This window comes from Phragmites australis, chromosome 8 (genome assembly GCF_958298935.1).
Source record: "Phragmites australis chromosome 8, lpPhrAust1.1, whole genome shotgun sequence".
In the NCBI taxonomy this organism is placed as follows: Eukaryota; Viridiplantae; Streptophyta; class Magnoliopsida; order Poales; family Poaceae; genus Phragmites; species Phragmites australis.
Window position 1 is genome coordinate 17846620 of NC_084928.1, and position 9444 is coordinate 17856063.

Consider the following 9444-nt stretch of genomic DNA (forward strand, 5'->3'; position numbering starts at 1 on the left):
GCTTGGTCGAAATGCTTTTTCTTGTTCCCTTAAGGAGATGATATTGACTTTACAAATATGGCCCATGTAGGATAAATGTCATCTGCAAGGTAATATCACATTGTATAGTTGTGTCCATTAATAGTATAATTCACTTGTGGAGCTTACCCTTCGGCTAGCTTTGCAAAGAGTGGGGAACGACCAAGGACACTGATATCATTGTGAGACCCTGGTAAACCAAAGAAAATGTCAGATCCAAAGATCTTGTGAAGCAATGACTTCAAGAATAATTGTTGGCTTGTGAACATGGCTGGTATACATACTTTGTCATGCTGAAGGGTAGTTTTTCTACTTCCAATGGATGCAATCTATGCTCCCTAGCATTCCAGGAAACCATCTTTGCTCTCCAATTGCAAGTATTCTAGTTGTATTATTCTCACTTGGAGATCTCAAGTATTCATCTCTGAAGACTTTAACAATGGCTTTGACAAACCTTTTAAGACTATCTATAGTAGTACTTTCTCTAATACAAACATATTGGTCCATAGCATCCACTGGTACTCCATAAGTTAGCTAAAGAAATGCTACAATAATCTTCTGTAAAAGAGATAGCCCAAGTTGTCCAGCAACATTTCTTTTCTGCACAAAATAGGGATCGTGTGCTTCTACGGCTTGTACAATGCGCAAAAACAGAGGCCGCGATATTCTAAACCTGTGGGGAAAAGAAGAATGAGCACATGAGGATCAACAAACAAGGCGAACAAAACTAAATAGATAGAGTCCAAACCTGCACTGAAAGATAATTGGGCTGTAGGTTGGATTATCTAAAAAAATAGTCTTGGTACGGTCTTGCATGCCATCCAACTCTATCGCGATTAAGTTCTTGCTGTCCAGGCACAGAACCTCCATGGCGTCGAGCATTACCGAGCTGGTATTATCGGTGAGCTAGGTGTGTGGCAACAAGAATGGCTTCATCGTCATCATCTGACGATGTCGAATCCAACACACATTGCATGGCTAATCCATGATGACTCATTTCTGATTTGATGCAGGAGGAGCAACCAGAGAGCCATTGCAAAAAACTAGCAGTTGGAATATAGCCATTGCAAGAAATAGCCGTTGCAAACAAAAAAGCCGTTGGAATATACTGGCCGTTACGAATAAAGTATAGGTAAATGGGATATGGAGAGTAAGATTTGGCTACGCTACTAGATAATTCATTTGTACATATGGCTCGCAACCACTGTGTGGGACACTTTTTTGAACCGTCTGTGAAAAAGAGTCTGTATATATTAGATTTGTATAGACGGGTTTTGAATCATCTGTACAAAAGATTTGTACAGACAGCTCATAACTAGAGCCATATGTACTATAGAATATCACAGACGGCTTGAAACTTTGAGCCGTCTATGAACTAAGAATAGTACAGAAGGCTCTTAGTTTAGAACCATCTGTACAAACATAAAAAATACAAAAAAAGTAAAATTGCGCCCACCGCGGCTGCTCATCAGCTTGACTCTGGTCGCTCATCAGCTGCACCAATCAAGCAAACATCATCCCAGAGCAATCATCACACGAGCACGATGAGATATGCCATGAAAGTTCATCATGAACCTCACAAGTACCAAAGCAAAGGGTAACACCACCATCACGTAGGAGAACCAACACATAATCGAGAACGGTAACACGATACGACAGAGCTTCAGCTGATGCATCGCTTGAAGCAAACGCACATTCGAAACAAGACAGGGCAGATCTATGAACTACAACACAGATTTAGTCCTTGAAGGAGCCGGTGTAGGTGATGTCGCAGTGCTTGACCCAAAGGTGCTCACGACTGAATAGGAACCGTCTTCTTCATCCCGACGATCCTCAGGCCATGGCGCACCTCCCTATCCTTGCCGGTGGTCTTCTAGTAGCCTCCGATGGTGGCGTGGTTGTTACGGGCGTGGTTGGTGTGCTTGTGGTTGAGGCGGCTAAAGAAGTACCACTAGGAGTTGCGGGAGCAGAGGCGGGAGCCGGCAGGGAGGCCCCATGGCTCGAGCTTTTAGAGGTCAACATCGACCTTGAGCAGGCGGCCTAGGACCTTGCGCTTAAGGTAGTAGGAGATGAGCTCCTCGTCTGTCGGGTGGAAGCGGAAGCTCGAGGCGAGGGTGAAGGAGGACGAGGGGTGGGTAATGTTCCACCAGACCTGGTTGATGGTGGCGCAGCTAGGGTTTGTTCTTGGTTGGAGAGAATGTGTGTGGATTGGATTAGGGAAAATTTTGGGGGAGGGGAAGAAGGAAGGGGGTGGCTATGAGGATTTGGGCACATCAGGACGGTGGAGGTGCTGATCCATGTGATGAATGATGGCGGAAGGCTATTGGCTGAGGTAGCTTTGCAGTGGATTGTTGGGCCCAGCATGTGATTTCATTTTTCTCTCTTTTTTGGAGGGATGAGAGAGCTTTGCAGTGGATTGTTGGCCGAGCAATCACCGTCTGTACAGACGGTTCTACTTTAGAATCGTTTGTGCAGTTCCTTTTGTACATACGGTTCTAATTTAGAACTGTTTATAGTACAGACGGTTCTAAACTAGAACTGTCTGTATAAAAGAAATAGTACAGATCGTTCTAAACTAGAACCTTCTATACTATTACTGTTTATAGTGTGTAGCCGTTTATACCGTAATGATCCGCTTTATTGGAATTGCTGTTTGCTATTTTCTCAAATGGTTCTAGTTTGGAGCCGTCTGTGATACCCTTTGTATAGATGGCTCTATAGATCCGTCTGTACAGGGGCATCCCACTAAATGGATTGTGTAGTAGTGTTAGTCTGTTGAAGTGTACAGAAATATAGAGAAAAAAATCTTTTAGAGTTGGTAGCCTAATGAAAATATAAAAGATAGAATTTGACTAGTCTATCGGAGATGTTCTGAAAGTCGGTTAAAAAAAGTGGTTTTAAAAAGAAAATGGAACCTAGGCCCTGCTTGATGCGAAGATCAACATCACCGTACTAGAGGTGAAACTGGACATTCAGAACTCCAGCTGTGCTTCTCAGATCATTTCTGGCTCAACTTTTGGCTTTTTTAGCTGTGACTGCATGCATGGTGACAGAAAAGATAAGACAAAAAAACTGGTAAGTATTTGTCAATTTATTGACAACATTCATGCTGTGGGAGACAGTTCTATTGGGTGCTTCATATTTCCATGAGTCCCACTGGAGCAACAGGGCAGTAACATATATGGTTTTTTAAATTCTGCCCTCGGAAAGTATACAAAGAGATTACCATTTGTGTGGGAATGTTCATCGACAAAAGCATGGGAAAATTCAATGGTCACATGAGTTAGCAAGGACATCCTTCCATGTTTCAAATACCAACACGGACAATGGAATATATAGAAAGGGAAAATCTGACTACAAAATTAAATGAAGAAAACTACTAGTATGTATGAAGATGGTAAAATGATTGGAAAATTGCTCCTTTGGTTTCTGAAGCAAGCTAAACATGTTTTGGGCTCAATTTAGCCAATATTTGAAATGCACGAGTTTTATGAACAGTCAATATTCCCTAAAGTTTCTATGCGACTCCCCTGTTTCATGCGCAGCCTCAATTGTTAATAATGTGTTTGGTTTCTATGCTCCAGATCTAGAGCTCCCTCTATTTCATTTCTTAATATTGGATTCCTCGCACATCTATTTTAACCCTATATATATAAAGAGTGAGAGAGTCTATAGCCTGTAGCCAATTAATATGTAGGAAGATAATTTTATAAACATAATACTCAAATTTCTCATCAAACAACCAACAGGCATCATTAGGGTAGATCAGTGTCATCTGATGTGATACTAGGAGAATCTGGGAGACCCGCTGCCTACCTTTTGAGGACACCACTCAATTTCACTTCACATGCACGCATAGAATTGGATAGGATTTCCATTTATCCACTCAAGAAACTATAACATATACTCCTACCTTTTTAAATAGGTGACACTACTTCCATATGAGCTACTTTTGTCCGTTTAATTTCCTGCCGGTTGCAACTTACTATCTGATTTTATTATGGTGACATCATTGTGTCGACGCCGTTGGTTATTCCTTATTTTTGTCAGTGTTACCTATATAGATGAAATTGCTCGATACCTCACAAAAATACTAGGTATTATAATACTAATCCTTATGAACAGAATTTTGTTTTTTCAATTGAAGTTAAAGAGGCGCGGTCCAACATCGTGGAAAATTTATTTTGTGTATTCTCTCTTCGTTTTTCCTACATTCCATTTATAAGTTTCTCTAGCAAAAATCCGTGTTTTTTAATATCATTTTTGCACTTGCATTCCTATCAACTTCATGTGATTTCCCTATTATTATGTTTTTCCTCTCCAACATTTTCCAAACAGATATCAAATAATAGGATAATTATTGCTCCTATACCCCTACTGAGAAGCCTAATCTGCTATTTGCCCTCCTTTTTTCACTTAGCAGAGGGCCTGATAGTCCGCTGAATTTGGCTGGATAGTATATGTTATTGATGCCCTTACTTCAGATAATTGAAGGCACCGTCCGCCACTGACGTTGAATGATGTTATTTTAGGGAAATTAAAATAAATGATAAGTTTAACAAAAGGACAGAAATGCCCTCCATTCCTTTTCCCTTTCGTCTCTCTCCGTCTCGGGCATCTCTCCACCATCTCTTTGACCTTCTCATCGCCTCCGCCGGCCATGACTACGGCCTCATCGGAGCTCGCAGCCCGTGTCTCCTCATGCCTTAGCTACGGTCCTATCCAAATTTGGCATGGAGATGAGCCGTAGGATCTGTGAGGTCGGCGACGGAGAGAGGGACAGGGGCCCATGCCGCGATAGAGACAGGGGCAGAAGCCCGCGCCGCGGCTGCTGGTGTTGGAGCCGACCACCTCCATGCACAGGCAGGGGTTGCCGGTCGAGGGTGACGACGTGAGCTACGACGAACTCGAGCATCTGGGGAAAAGGCAAGCTCGGCTGTGTTTGTCTCGTCGCCGAATATGGTCGGGGGTGCGAATCCCCTCCTCTTCATCCACCTCCAGCAGATCTAGTGACGGCCGGCCGACGAGGTCTAGCCAGGTGGGGTGGCCCTCTACTCTCTCTCTCTCACGCCTAATCCTGTCCTCAAGCAGTGGTAGACCCAGCTAAAATTTTTAGGTGGGGTGAATTGGAGCGAAAAAGTAAATCAAAAGTAAAAATATACTACACATCGTATTCGTATATTGCAATCATACAAATTAGAGTGTAAACGGTAAATAAACGATGTAGAAGAAGATTTCAGATGATACCTCTAATATGAAGAAATAAATAACAGTTCTTGCACCAGCACCATATAATTCAGAATACACCAAAAGATAATGTATCATAGCAACCTGTCAATTTAATAAAGATCAATTAGTTAGTAATAATGAAGTGATCATATGCCTTAAAAATTGGTAAAAATTATGAGAATATACATACTACTAAGTAAAACACTAAGCACGTCTAGATCCTTTAGGTTTCCTCGGCAAGTCCATTTTGCGGTTTTTCATGACTTGAAACCTCTTCTTAATTTTATCACAATCAAGTCCTTTAAAAATCTCCTTCTCAATGTAGCACACCAGTAAGTAATTGAGCCAATCATCGGATATCTTATTGCGCAAATCTGTCTTGATTAAGTGCATAGCCGAGAATGCTCTTTCAACGGATGCCGTTGCTACTGGTAGGATCAATGCTAACTCAATGAGACGATAGACCAATGGAAAAACAATATGCTTTTCAGTTTCAACCATCTTCACGGCTAAACTTCCAAGATCATGACAAGCAGTGAAATCATCAATTCTTCTCACATGTATAATGAAGGTCTCAAGTTGATCTTTTATAAGATAACGATCAACAATTGTGAAATCTTCATCATAGATCTCCGTTAGTCAAGCAATCTTACCAACATCAAACTTAGAGAAGGAATTTCTTGGATCAAGACAAGAAAAACAAACAAGTAACTTCGATGATACCTCATTGAAGCGATGATCCATCTCTGTGATAATAGCATCAAGTGCAGTAAAGAATGTATCAACACGGTAATGATGTTCTTGAGTGATTTAGTTCCCATCAAGCCTTGATCGACCCCATCTTGGTATTGTCTCATCCATATTTGGTATGGGAATATGTTTTGCAACACAAAATAATTTGACTTCTTCCAATAATAGCTCCCAACCTTCATTTCTGAAGGTGATCAAACGTGCTTTCACATCAATAAGTAATGACATGGCTTGAACAATATTTTGATCTTTTCTTTGCATCAGGAGAGATAAATCATGTGTAATATGAAACACTTTCAACATCAACTTCATATTTAAAACAAAGGAAAGGCTCTCCATTTTGCGCACCAAACCACCTGCTCGACCAGGATTACGTTCGTCCTCATGAATCATGGCCAATACCTTGACCATGGAATCCCACATTGACTCAATACGAACTAATATTGTAAAATGAGAGCCCCATCTTGTATCTCCAGGTCTAGTCAAGTTTGTGCTTTGGTGCTTCCCCCTTCCTTTAAAAATCTCACCACTCTCCAACTTTGCCAAAATGGTTTCACGATGCTTTGCAAGTAACTTATCCTTTCTCTTGCAAGATGCACTAGTACTTGTCACAATCAAATTCACATAGTTGAAGAAATCATCAAAAGATGAGCAACAAGTTGCAACAGAAACAATGACCAACTGTAATTGGTGAGCAAAGCAATGAACATAGAAAGCACAAGAGTTCTCATCACAAATTTGTTTTTGCAAATCATTGAATTCACCTCTCATATTTGAAGCTCCATCATATCCCTGCCCTCTTAGTTTAGCAATAGATAAACCATGGTCAGCAAGAACCTCAGTCAAAGCTTTCTTTAATGCATTTGAGGTTGTATCTTCAACATGTTTAAGACCTAGAAACCTTTCCACAACCATTCCTTTTTTGTTCACAAACCTGCATGACACAATGGCACAGTTAGTTGCTTAACACATCGAGTCATCAATGAATATTTCAATATAATGCATAAAAAAATAACTACTAACCTCACAAGTACAACCATTTGCTCTGCTATTGAGATATCACGAGATTCATCAATTAGAATGGAGAAAAGACTATTCCCAATCTCTTCCTTTTTCACTTCAGTGATCTCTTCTGCACAACTTTGTGTAAGGCCCTTTTGAATCTTGTGAGAAGTCATGCGGGCAGTTTTTGGACACAACTCATCAAATGCAACCCTTACCTCCTCATTGCGTTTTTTGTACCAATCAATCATCTCTAAGAAATTATCTTTGTTTAAGGAAGAGGCAGATTCATCATGTTCACGGAATGTGTGACCTTGCGAAATGAGATAACTTGCAACATCTAAAGCAGCAGTCAAACGAACTTCATATAGCACTTCTGCATCTTTAGAGTTAGAATCGATCTTATGGGAGATACTCGCCCTTTGATTCTTAAAATCCTCGGTACATAACCTTGCTTTATTGTGGCAACCTGAAACTCCACCAACATGACCAGGCAACCCTCTATATGCATGCTTCCAATCATCATACCCTGTCTTTGTGAAAACCACATGACCAAATTTTTCATGCTCAGCTTCTTGCCTAGAAAGAAAGCAATAGAAACAAAATACGGCATCCTTTGGCACACTATACTCCAACCAATCATAGTCCTTAAACCATTTCGGTTGAAAGAGTCTCCAATCCTTTCCAACGCGCTTGCGAGAAAAATTATGACCTATAGGTTGGGTGGGGCCTCGCAATAAATAAGCTCTCCTAACCTCAAATTTAATATTAGGATGAAATCCCTCAATTGGTATTCTAAGAGCCGGATCAGCAACAATATGAACAAGCGGGTTAAATTCTACAATAAGGTCAATACCTTCTTCTTCATTTTCTTCTTGTTGTGCTTGTGGTTGTGCATCATCAACACCAATCTCAACTTGAGCTATATTAGATACTACGGCTTCAATGGCAGCATGGCCTTCAACTTCTCCGACTACTTCTCCGACTATGGAATCGGCGGCATTGCGACTTTCATGGGTGCTTGGGTGGTTGGAGCTCGAGGAGCCACCACTCAAACTTGTAAAATAGTTCTTCAAATCTACACAATAAGATAATAAGTACATGTTACACTAAGCACATGAATGACTAAGCAAATTGCTAAATTACAAATAATTTCAATCAAACAATAACGAATTTTACCATTTATTTTAGTCTTCTTGCCGATTCCTTTGTTGTTGTTTCTAGTGGGGTTCGTGCTGGTGGCACCGCGGCCTCGGCCAATGCCAACTCCCACCAGAACCGCTACTGCAGCCGAAGCAGTAGCGCGGCCACGGCCATGGCCGTGCCCGGCAACGCCGGCAGCCGGGGCACCTCCGGCCTCCTCTTCCTCCATCAAGTCAAGAGGTGGTCTGCTCTCTGCTCTGCTGGGTGACCTGGGGGCTGGGGAAGCCGTCAAGCAGCACGAGTCACGACCGCACCGAGTTGGACTGTTGGACACTGGTTCCGTGGTTCGCCGTTCGCACTCACAGTCGCGGCCGAGCTAGTCGCCAACTCGTTGAGTATCGCAGCACGCAGGTCCGCCGACCGCCGTCCGCCCGGCGCCCGTGACCCGTCCGCAGCTGGGGCTCCCGGATAGCGTGATCGTGCCCACTGTCATAGCCTCGTAGGTTTACCGTCGGCCGTCCACCTGCCGTGCAGAGGCGTGGACGGCGCCGAGCACCACAGCAGCCATGCCCGGAGGCCGGAGTCCCAGACTCCCAGACGCCGAATCGCGCCCAGCCACCCAGCGTCGCAGGACTCGCAGCCTCGCAGAGTCGCAGTCGCAGGCGCCGTAGAACGGATTAACGGCAGCTCGGCGCTGGGGGCTGAGAAATTGAGGACCGATGGGGGCTACCGGCTGCCAAGCTAGGAGATCGAGGGGGCAGTCCTGCGAATCTGCGATGGCTGATGAGGACTGCCGTCTATCGGAGCTCGGAGATGGATCAGGATTCGGGAGATCGATGGGGGCTACTGGAGGCGGACTGGAGTCTGGGAGATCGATTGGGGCTGGCTGCTGGTTGCTTGGGAGCTGGGAGAGTTCGGATGGGCGGATGGCCAAGGGCCCAGGCCCCAGGGCAGATGGGGATGAGGCCATGAGGGGATTGATGGGCCACCACAAAAATGAAATATAGTCCGCCGGCCCACGCCAATACTTTTCTTTTTCACCTCCGGGCTCCGGTCGGCTGGAGGCACGCAGACGATAGACGCCAGACGGAGCCATGCAAGTAGCTGGGGTGGCCACCCCACGTCGCCTATAGGGAGGGTCCGCCGCTGTCCTCAAGATCCCTTGCTCCTTCATATTGCCCAAAGTGGAGAGGATGATAGAGATCTGTTCTGATATTTGATGTTTAATGATTTTTATATTCAGATTTGCCATTTGAGATGATCTTGTGTTCATGTGTACAGAGAGTGATGGGAGAAAATTGT

At 43.5% G+C, this 9444-nt stretch overlaps 1 pseudogene; it reads right to left on the reverse strand.

Moving 5' to 3' along the window:
- Positions 1 to 5451: 5451 nt before the first annotated feature.
- On the reverse strand, positions 5452 to 8371 carry LOC133927634 (uncharacterized; annotated as a pseudogene).
- Positions 8372 to 9444: the final 1073 nt, after the last annotated feature.